Source organism: Colias eurytheme, chromosome 28 (assembly GCF_061535395.1).
Source record: "Colias eurytheme isolate Ceu_HAF_F1 chromosome 28, ilColEury1 Martin Lab GWU primary, whole genome shotgun sequence".
Taxonomy (NCBI): Eukaryota; Metazoa; Arthropoda; class Insecta; order Lepidoptera; family Pieridae; genus Colias; species Colias eurytheme.
The window spans coordinates 5749230-5760010 of NC_143007.1; positions in this window are offsets into that span (position 1 = coordinate 5749230).

A 10781-nucleotide genomic window follows, 5' to 3' on the forward strand; every position below is an offset into this window, starting at 1 on the left:
GATTAATCCCAAAACAATATCATCATCATCACTTATTTACTCAAAATTTCGTATACAATTATCCTAAAAAAATAGAAAAATACTCACATAATTCCAATTAGTACAATAGAATAACGTAAAATATTTAGCATTCAGTATCGCAGGGTCCTGGGAATCCATCGACATCACTTCCCGCCATATAAAATAGCCCCAAATGGCCACACCACAGTTAAAACAATAATAAAACATGTGAAATGCTGTCCTTGTTATAAACAATATTGTTCCTTTTCTAGTTCCCTGTGCACTGTATTGGGATTCTACGTCATTCATTTTGACAGTTATTTTTTTTTAACGGCACGATATTTTTTTTATTTCTTCTTTTTTTTATCTATAGCCAAGCTATGGCCTACCCGATTTTTTTTATTTCGTCGAAATGTTTAGCACTGGCTGAATAAATTTTGACAGTAAAAATAAATCAACGGGCCACTAAAACATTTTGGCGCGAATTGTAATTTAAAAAGAAAATAAACACCGACATGTACATGGTATGTCTCCAGATAATGATTAATAACTAACTTCGTCGGTCGTGACTATTCTTTAGTAGGTAATTAAAAGCAGTGTACATGATTTTGTTATAAAAATTATAATAAAAATGTAGATAATAAAATAATATTTACCTGCGTTTTTGCTTCGTTCATTTTTAGTTTTTACGCCCCCTAGAGCGCGCCATTTTGAATTTATCATGATAAAACAGAATGTACCTACTTAATTATCAAAATTGTAAATAATTTATAATTTACTTAATTAATTTTAGAATATAGTATCCTTATTATTATATAACATTTACAATGTGCAATCTCTCTTATGAGTGTAATAAGATTGCATTTTTTGCATTTCTACGTCTTCAAGAGTCGCTAACCTATTATTCTCTGACATAGTTACGCTTTTTCAGAAAATTTATGCACTATTTATATACTGTAAGTTATTATCCAGTAGTTACATTTTTCACTAGATTTCCGCCCGCGGCTTCGCCCTCGTTTTCAAAGGAAAACCCGCATATTTCCCGTTCCCGTGAGATTTCCGGGATAAAACCTATCCTATTTATTAAACCGAGTTACCCTCTATATGTGTGCTAAATTTCATAATAATCGGTTCAGTAGTTTTTCTGTGAAAGAATAACAAACATATACATATAAACTACAGGCCCATGTTGAAAAGGTTATGGATCATTTGAACCACCAGGTGATGAGGTGACCTATCTAGAACGATATAAGAGCATAAAATAATAAGATTCAGCACTATGCCGTCACTTGTAAGCTGTCCACCTGAGTGCAGATAAGAATTCGAAAGTACAGGTAGAGATTTTTTCCCCTTGTCTCCATGATTTTTGTACGGCGTTGGGGAATAATGGACTAAAAGCAGTATAGCAATAGTATGACACAGATGCCGTACCGTTTCGTTCTAGATAGGTCACCTGGTGGTTCAAATAACCCATGATATTTTCAACATAGGCCTGTAGTCTTATACACATACACAATAATAATAATAATAAAGGCGTAGGGATGTGACGACCCCATCGCCCCCGGATGGCATATCTACAATAGATATCCCAACCGTGCAGTCAGTCACCCCGCAGGGCACCTTGTGGCGAGGTGTCGGGGAGTAGCGACCCCGCGGGAACCGAGCGCTCCCGGGGGAGGCCCCTGTCCTCACCTCTGGGCTGTCCCAGTGGCAGTTCGGAGTGAACAATGACGAGGTTCAGGATCCCCCACCTCTGGCTTGCCTTTGTTGGCCGTCCAGAGTGGAGCCGCCAGAGCTATATGCTCGGGGGTGGAAGTGTCTAATGGCGTAATAGCGGGGAAACCCGCTCCGGGCCCGAAGGCCCGCGATGGTGAAACCGGTGCCGCACCTCTCTACACCCCTAGCCGTTCAGCTGATGTTGCCCCCTTGTTGCCATTATCGGTAACCTTTTTGGGAGCCCATCGACCGAACTGGCGAGTCACCGTCTGCCATATTTTTCAATTTTTAATATTGAAAAGGCAGACGTCCATAGTCCCCATAGACCCAACCTACCGATCCACCGAACACCTCCTTTCCATAGCCTAGATTCGTAATTCCCATATTTTGCAATAGTCCTACATCGGCCGCGGACTGCCCAGGGCTGTATCTCTATAGTGCAGTCATGGGCAGGCTGCGGCTGGTGTCCCAAAACACATTAAAATTCTCTAAAGGGCCTCTGCGTGTTGGACCTGTGTCCCCACGTAAGCCTCCCAAAGGACCGGGTATCTTCCTTCTGGTGATACCCGTGTATTATGGAGAGAAACATAATAATAATAATAAATTCTTTATTTAAGAGTAACAGAGACTCATTTTACATACAATACACAAAAATCACTAATACACATATAAAATTAAGCTCACAATCATAAAAAATAAAAATTGACATGTCACAAAATATAATAATAATCAATACATAAAGTCACAGAAAAATTAAATAAAAATGAAAATTAAAATTAAACTACGCAATAAATAATTAATCTAAAAATACAAATTATAAAATTGACATGTCACAAATATTAATAATCAATGAAACATACATAAAATCACAGAAAAATTAAACAAAAAATTAAAATACGCAATAAATAATTAATCTAAAAATACAAATTATTAGGTCTACAATTTAAAAAACTTCACGTCTCACCAACACATTAATAAAATGTTCGTGTATTGGTGAGTCTATTTTTTGCGATAATGCATTTAGTATTTCGTTGGGACTTGCACGTAACCGTTGGAGTATTGCAGCTGTCTTTTTTCGCAAAATGGCATGAAAATCATTAGTGTGAGCCTGCGCAAACATTTCAGACGCTGAACAATGCCTCGGCAAGCCCATCAGCATCCTAAACCCATTATTATATTGCACCCGTAATGCATTCATACTCTTTTTTGAGTACTTGAACCACAGGCTTCCCGTGTAGAAGTTTTGGCAATAGGCTTTGAATAAAGTTATTTTTGCCTCTTTGCTACATCGGGCGAACCTGTGGGCCAGCATATTACATTTCGCCGCCAGGGATCTCCTCTCACGCTCAATGTCAACTTGATCATTCAAGTCCTCCGAAACACAGTGTCCTAGATACTTAAACTGTTTTACCCTCTTTAATGCTATTTGGTTTAGGTTGACTACGGGTTCGTAACCAATGTGCTTTCGGGGGACTCCAAAGATCATATAAACGCTTTTTGCGACATTATATGATAAGCCATGCTTGGCAGCATACTCCTGGCAGGAATTCAGTAGTTCTCTAATGGAACCTGCAGTGGGTCCTAACAGGACCATATCATCTGCGTAGCTGATGTTATTAACGCATACACCATCTATCCAACAGCCTGCCTTTTTCCTGAGCTCTAATATGAGTTCATTTACATACAGGTTGAAAAGCTTCGGCGAGGTTAAACCTCCCTGCCTCACGCCACACTCCAACCTATATGAATCGGATAACTCTGTCCCCCACCTGACATTGTTCACTTGATTTGCATACCAAAATTGCAGTACACTTATCAACTCCCTTTGTACTCCTGCCTTCTCCATCTTTTCCCACAGTATATCATAAGATACAAGGTCAAAAGCTTTAGAAAGATCGAGAAAGCAGGCGTACACTGGGGTTCTTCTGCTAGTATAGTATTGAATAGTTTGTTTTAGGCAGAGTATCGCACTTTCTGTTGATAGACCTGGTTGAAAGCCGAATTGGGCATTTATTTATTTATTATTTTATTATTAGAAATACCAACGTTTGTTTACATTGTTTCATTAATTATTAATTACAGACTTATTGTATTACAGACTTATTCTAAATGTAACAAACAATTATAGGTATTCACAACATGCAAATATAAATTACACAAACTGACAATTTTAATTGTAAACTCTACAGCGAGAAGAGAAAAAACAACATTAAATTATAAAATAATATAAGACAATAAATAGTTGCATTACTAACACATAACTATAATAAATTGATTCTTCTATTTTGGTGTTAGAACATAAGGCTAAGAAAATAATATAATTTTTAATAACTATGACTACATGCTATCCATTAAGCTTACATACAAACAATTTACGAACAGTTCGGAGAGATGTATTATTAATATCGATGATATCACCATATTTATTTACCATCTTGCACAGTCTTGGAATAGGAGAGTTGGCTCCGAACTTACACCTACGGACTGGTGGAACAAGTGGCTCAATTTGCTTTCGGGGATACCTACTAGGGACACGAAAATTTACTTTATTCAAAAGTTGAGGCATCATCCAGGTTCAGCGCTTCGCCAAGACATTTATCAAACAAACTATCCAAAACCTTAGCTGCTATGGTGGCCAGTGATATTGGTCTGTAATTTGACCTATCCGAAATATTGCCAGTTTTGTTTTTGACAATAGGGACCACAATAGTTCTCATCATCTCAGCGGGAATATAAGAATGACTTACACAAAGAGAGTAAAACTTAGCAAGCACTCGGGGCAAGTGCACACCTGCATATCTCAAATGCTCCACACTGAGGCTATCATAGCCCGGTGATTTACCTCTCGTCATCTTATTTATGACACTCGCCACCTGTTTAGCTGAAAAAGTAATAAGATCATTGTTTAGATCTTTATCAAGGCTAAACATTTGCTTGGAAGGTCCCAAAGGTGATGATACCTTAAAGTGATCCCTAAACATATTTGCAATTTCTTTCGGAGTATTGCAGCCCGCGACACTCACTGGTAAGCTCGGTCGAACATTGAGATTATTGGTCGCTTTCCAAAATCTGGAAAAGTTTTTTGTTGACCTGTAAGAAGCAATCATGTCCATTTTTATTTCATCTTGATGATTCTGACACCATCTCAGCCTACTTTTAAATATTTTACGACTTACACACATATCTTCCCAGATCTTGCCAGTTTTTGGTTTATTATATGACAGCCATATGTGGTATTTCGACCGAGCCTCACAGTGAGCCTCACGTACATGTTTATTCCATCCAACAACTTGACCTTTTTTCTTCTCAGTTACTGTATGAGACAATGAGGCAGCATGGGACAGAATTCCTATAATCTCATTGTACACTTTATCAAGGCAAACTTTATGATATGTGTCTCTGCATATTTTTCCACAACTTTTATGAAATTCAGCAAAATCAATCTCTCTGAGTTTGCTGTTACATATTTCATGATACTCACTAATCTGGCGCTCATTCCTGTGACCCCATTTTATTTTATCAATGACATATCCTGATTGAGGCATTTTTGTCATAATACAATTGAGGTCACATTCTATAATAAGAGGAAAGTGGTCAGACCAGTAGACATCATGACCTAAACTTACATCAATTACAGTCCGCCAAGCAGATTTAGTCACTATGCAGTGATCTAACCATCGAAGACTGCCATTGATGTCACTTCTGTAGGTGTATGTATTAGAATTAATACCCAATTTATTTGTGTCCGCACATATCCACAATTCATCAGAGCAAAAAGTGTCTAACTCATTCCAGAAAGGCTGCATAGGATGTGCGTTAAAGTCACCTAACATGAAAATATTTTCTATGTTATAGCTATCAACTATGGTCTTAATTTCACATAAACAACTCGTAAATTCAAACATATTTTCAGAATTATCAGTTGGCATATATACACTAAATATTATAATATGTGTATTATTACTTAAAACAGCTTTAAACGCACATATTCTATTACTATTGCAATCAATAATTTCTACACTTTTAAACAAGCCTTTTCTCCACAGGATTGCAACCCCACCGTATGGTCTGCCCTTAAGTAGGCCCTTAGTTAAGTCTACAGCTGATTTACCTGTGTATTCAAAGTCTTTGCTTATCGACCCAAGCAAAGGCAGATCATACGGCAGTAGCCAAGTTTCTTGAAGAGCAAGAATATCTGCATATCTACACATATCGCTCACATTATCCAACGATCGCTTTAGTGATTTACAATTATAGTTGTAAAAAACCCGTTAGCTACCGTTATTTAACTAAATTTTTGGTTAGCTACCCATAAAGTGCGGTAAATAACGGTTAGTTATCCGACTGCGACCTATAAAAATGGTACTGTGTTTTGTTTTTTTGTAAGTCACTTAACGTAAACTAAACACAATTTAAGTATCTAAAATATTCATACTACAAACCTATACCTATAATAATAGACCGGACTCAGTGGAGTTTCGTTTGCAAAAATAGCGGACCTAAATCTGACTTCTGATATATATTGTATAGATCCCAGACATCCTATAGACAGATGTTGCCAACCAGTTTTGTGGTCCCCCTCCCCCCACCCCGGTAATTAGGTAAATATGGCATACAAAGAAAAAAATAAAAATTTCCAAAACATGCCGTGTGGGATATCAAATGAAAGATCTTATTGAGTAGATCACGAATATATAGCACACTATAACATTTCTTACACTTCCTCTAAGATTTTTTAGAAAATTTACGAAAATGCTCCATTTTTGAGTTAACTTTAAATCACTATAGATTGAAATCAGGCTAGCTGGCAATTGGCATCACCGCGTAACACGCAACGCGCATTTCAAGCCACTAGCGCCATCTAATGGTGCTTATTAACCGTAAAAAGCAAAAAAAACGGTTAATTAACCGTTAATAACGAAAAATGCATTTTTAACCGCACGGTTAAAATAGTTAATAACCGGCTTTACATCTATGTTTACAATTAAAACTTATCATTTTACATGTTTTAGCCATTATTAATTTTTAACTATTATTAACAACTACTTTACAGTGACAACTTCACGTGATTTTCCTTTACGGATGTAAAGTGACAATATCCATCCTCACAAACTTTCGCATTTATAATAAAAAGGATATCTATATCTTCTTATATATAAAATTCTCGTGTCACAATGTTAGTCTGCATACTCCTCCGAAACGGGTGGACCGATTCTCATGAAATTTTCTGTGCATATCGGGTAAGTCTGAGAATCGGCCAACATCTATTTTTCATATGTACCACGGGCGAAGCCGGGGCGGGCCGCTAGTATTATATAAAACTCAAAGGTGACTGATATAGTGATCTATCAACGCACAGCCCAAACCACTGGACGTATCGGGCTGAATTTTGGCATGCAGGTAGATGTTAGGCGTAGGCATCCGCTAAGAAAGGATTTCCCGAAATTCTTGCGGGAACGGGGAAAAACGAGGATGCACGTACAAAGTCGTGGGCGGAAGCTAGTTAATTAATAAATACATCTCATTTGGTTATCAGATGGGTGAAGTATATCTATAAGTATAATAAGTGGTTTGGAAAATGATGACACATGATGCAGTATTTAACATGCAATCATTTTTAAATTATAGAGGAAAAGGAAATAGATTTTACATGACATAACATCTTTATATTGTATTTGCTGATGTTTGATTTTACGCGAGTATTATACATTTAGAAATTAGAGACTTTTTAACGGATGTAAAGTGTTCGAAACGTCGGGAAAATAATAGAATGAATAAATCGCGTTTAAAATCCGTTAAAAAGTCTTTAATTTCTATCTTTATATTGCTTACATGAATTACTAAGTTTTATATGGTTTTATGAGTGCTACATGCTAGCACGTTATTTATTAATTTGGTTTTAAATAATATGGATACTTTACTGCTATTATAAATGTAATTGGCAATTGCTATGTTACAAAACCTTATAATTTTTATCTTCGTATCTACATAATCATGAACATATAAGAAGCATAATATATCTTCTATAATATAAAAATGAATCCCAAAATGTGTTGGTAAGCGCATAACTTGAGAACGGCTGAACCGATTTCGTAAATTCATTTTTTATTATATTCCTTGAAGTACATATATATTCCTTGAAGTACGAGGATGGTTCTTACGTAGAGAAAACGTAGATATGTACCACGGGCGAAGCCGGGGCGGACTGCTAGTATATTAATAAATATTTCACATACAAAATGCATAACATTATTATATCTATCAAAATGTTCATTATAAAACATCTAATCATTTTATTTCTCCTTCTCCTGGTCTATAAACTAATTTTGATGTCACTGGATTTGGAAAAATAAGCTTCGGTAGTAATTTTAGAAAAATAATCTATACTCATATTATACAGCTGAAGAATTTGTATGTTTGAACGCGCTAATCTCGGGAACTACGGGTCCAATTTGAAAAATTCTTGGTGTTAGATAGCCCATTTATCGAGGTAGGCTATAGGCTATATATCATTTCGATAAGACAAACAGGAGCAGAGCACTGCGGATAAAACCGCGGAGCACAGCTAGTTAGATATACATATATGTACCTATGTATCGCGTACTAACACCCCTGAAGAACCGCCCGTGGCGTACTGGTAGATACAAATGACCAAATATTTTCTGTCAGTATCTCCCGGTCTAATATTTATCGTGACTGAAGTCACGTAAGATGGGATATTATATTTTATACTAGCGGTCCGCCCCGGCTTCGCCCGTGGTACATGTTTACGTTTTCTCTACATAAGAACCATCCTCGTACTTCAAGGAATATAATAAAAAAAGAATTATCGAAATCGGTTCAGCCGTTCTCGAGTTATGCGCTTACCAACACATTTTGCGATTCATTTTTATATATAAAGAAGATTATATTAAGTTAAATTTTAAGTACATAACTACAGGTCCGCCCCGGATTCGCCCGTGGTACATATTTCGCAATAAAAGGTAGCCTATGTCCTTTCTCGGGTATCAAAATATCTCCTGGATACCAAATTTCATGCAAATTGGTTCAGTAGTTTAGGCGAGATTGAGTAACAGACAGACAGAGTTACTTTCGCATTTATAATATTAGTATGGATTAAGTTAAATTATAAGTAATATTATATTGTACTTAATTAAAATTCCACCAACATGCGACATTGATCTTTCAATAGCGACCTTTAAAACCAGTTTCAGTAATTTACGTGGTTTTTAAATGCTATATTTTTCCCGGTACATTCACATTTTTATTGTTCACAATAAGAAAGAAATGAATAAATCTATATTATGTTTAAAATTTTCGTGTTTGTAACCAAACGGTTTGGCCGACATTTATGAAATTAACCTATAAATTAGTGAAAAAGAAAAAAATAATAATATATATATAAATTTTATAAAATTCCCTTGTTAAACCTACGGTTAAATCAACGTTCAGCCTAGTCATTCAATTGAATGTCATATTATGGTGTGGCGACGCGTCGTCACGGCGTGCGTCGCCACGCCAAAAATCGGTTTTACGTGCGCCTATTGATGTTTCACATCAAAATAACAAAGAGGGACAGACAGACAGCCTGGAATCGAAAAAAAAACGATTAAATTAAAGAAAGTGTGAAGCCGGGCGGATAGCTAGTTAATTAGTATTTCATAAATTTCTAAATTTACCTATATCTAAATATTATTAAATGCGGTAATTTAAAAAAATATGCTCAAACGCAAACATTTATTTATTCAATTAGACTTCTTCTAGAAGCACTTTTGAATCGTCATAACATGTTTTTAACATTGACCACCGATACGGAAAGCAGTATCTATGGAGAAGAACCGGCAAGAAACTCCATACACTCGAGTAATTTCATTTAAAAGTGAATAAATGTACTCATGTAAAGTTTTTAAGAACCTTGGTACAAAATTTTTGATGCGCCCTCGCTTTTTACCAATGTCTTACATGTCCTTTATTTTTATGGTTGCCTGGAAGAGATTGCTTTTAAGCAATAAGGCCGCCTATTGTACACTTTCCAATTTTATGTATTCTCTTATTTTAAATTCCTGTTATATGTACAATAAAGTGTCATAAATAAATAAATAAATACAAAGTTCAATTAGCCGGCTACGATAAATTATATCAACCATCATATAAATTAAATAATTAATTTAACATCTGCATCGCCTACAAAGACATTGAAATATTACGTAGATATTAATACTACACCATATAAAAAAGATATAATATTACGTTCAAGAACTATAATACTAATAAAAAAAAGTTACAATAAAAGACTTCTAACTAAAACTAGATGGCGCTATAATAAATCGTCATAGACAATCGTTATAGTATTAATTATTTTCTTCTTAAACCATAACCATAGCGTTTGCTACTACATATTAATTATTACTGTGCCTTAGGGCGTATTCAGAAAGAAAGCTTGAAACTTATAAGCGCTTATCGGCGCTTGTCATGTTCATATATTTTCCTGCGCGGGTTACCAGCACTGACAGGAAAATATATGAACATGACAAGCGCCGATAAGCGCTTATAAGTTTCAAGCTTTCTTTCTGAATACGCCCTTATCAATGATACAATTTTCTTTTTCTGACCGACCATAGTCACGCGAAAATTAAAAAAAAGAAACTGAACGTCACACATGACGTTTAAACACGCGACGTACTCATTTATTTACCAAAATTTCACTTAACTAATTAAGATTATGAGATTTTATTACAATTGACCCTTGTTCTATGAAAGTTATGTTAAAAAATTATAATCTGTCTGAATTGTCACATTTGCCCTTTTCCCGCGCTTTGGCAATTATAGTCCCTTTTTAAAAAAGTGAATTCGAATTTCGAATCTTTTCTTTTTTTAAGCTGCGTTTAAAAATGGATTAGACTTAGCCAGGTATAGCCAGGTTAGCCAGGCTAGCCAATAGTATATTCGATATTTTTAATAGTGTAATTATTTTTTTTGTTACTAATAGTAAATGTTACATAGTTTAGTTAATAAGGTTTAGTTGTACATAAATCAGAGAAATTATTTCAGCATAAGAATGACGT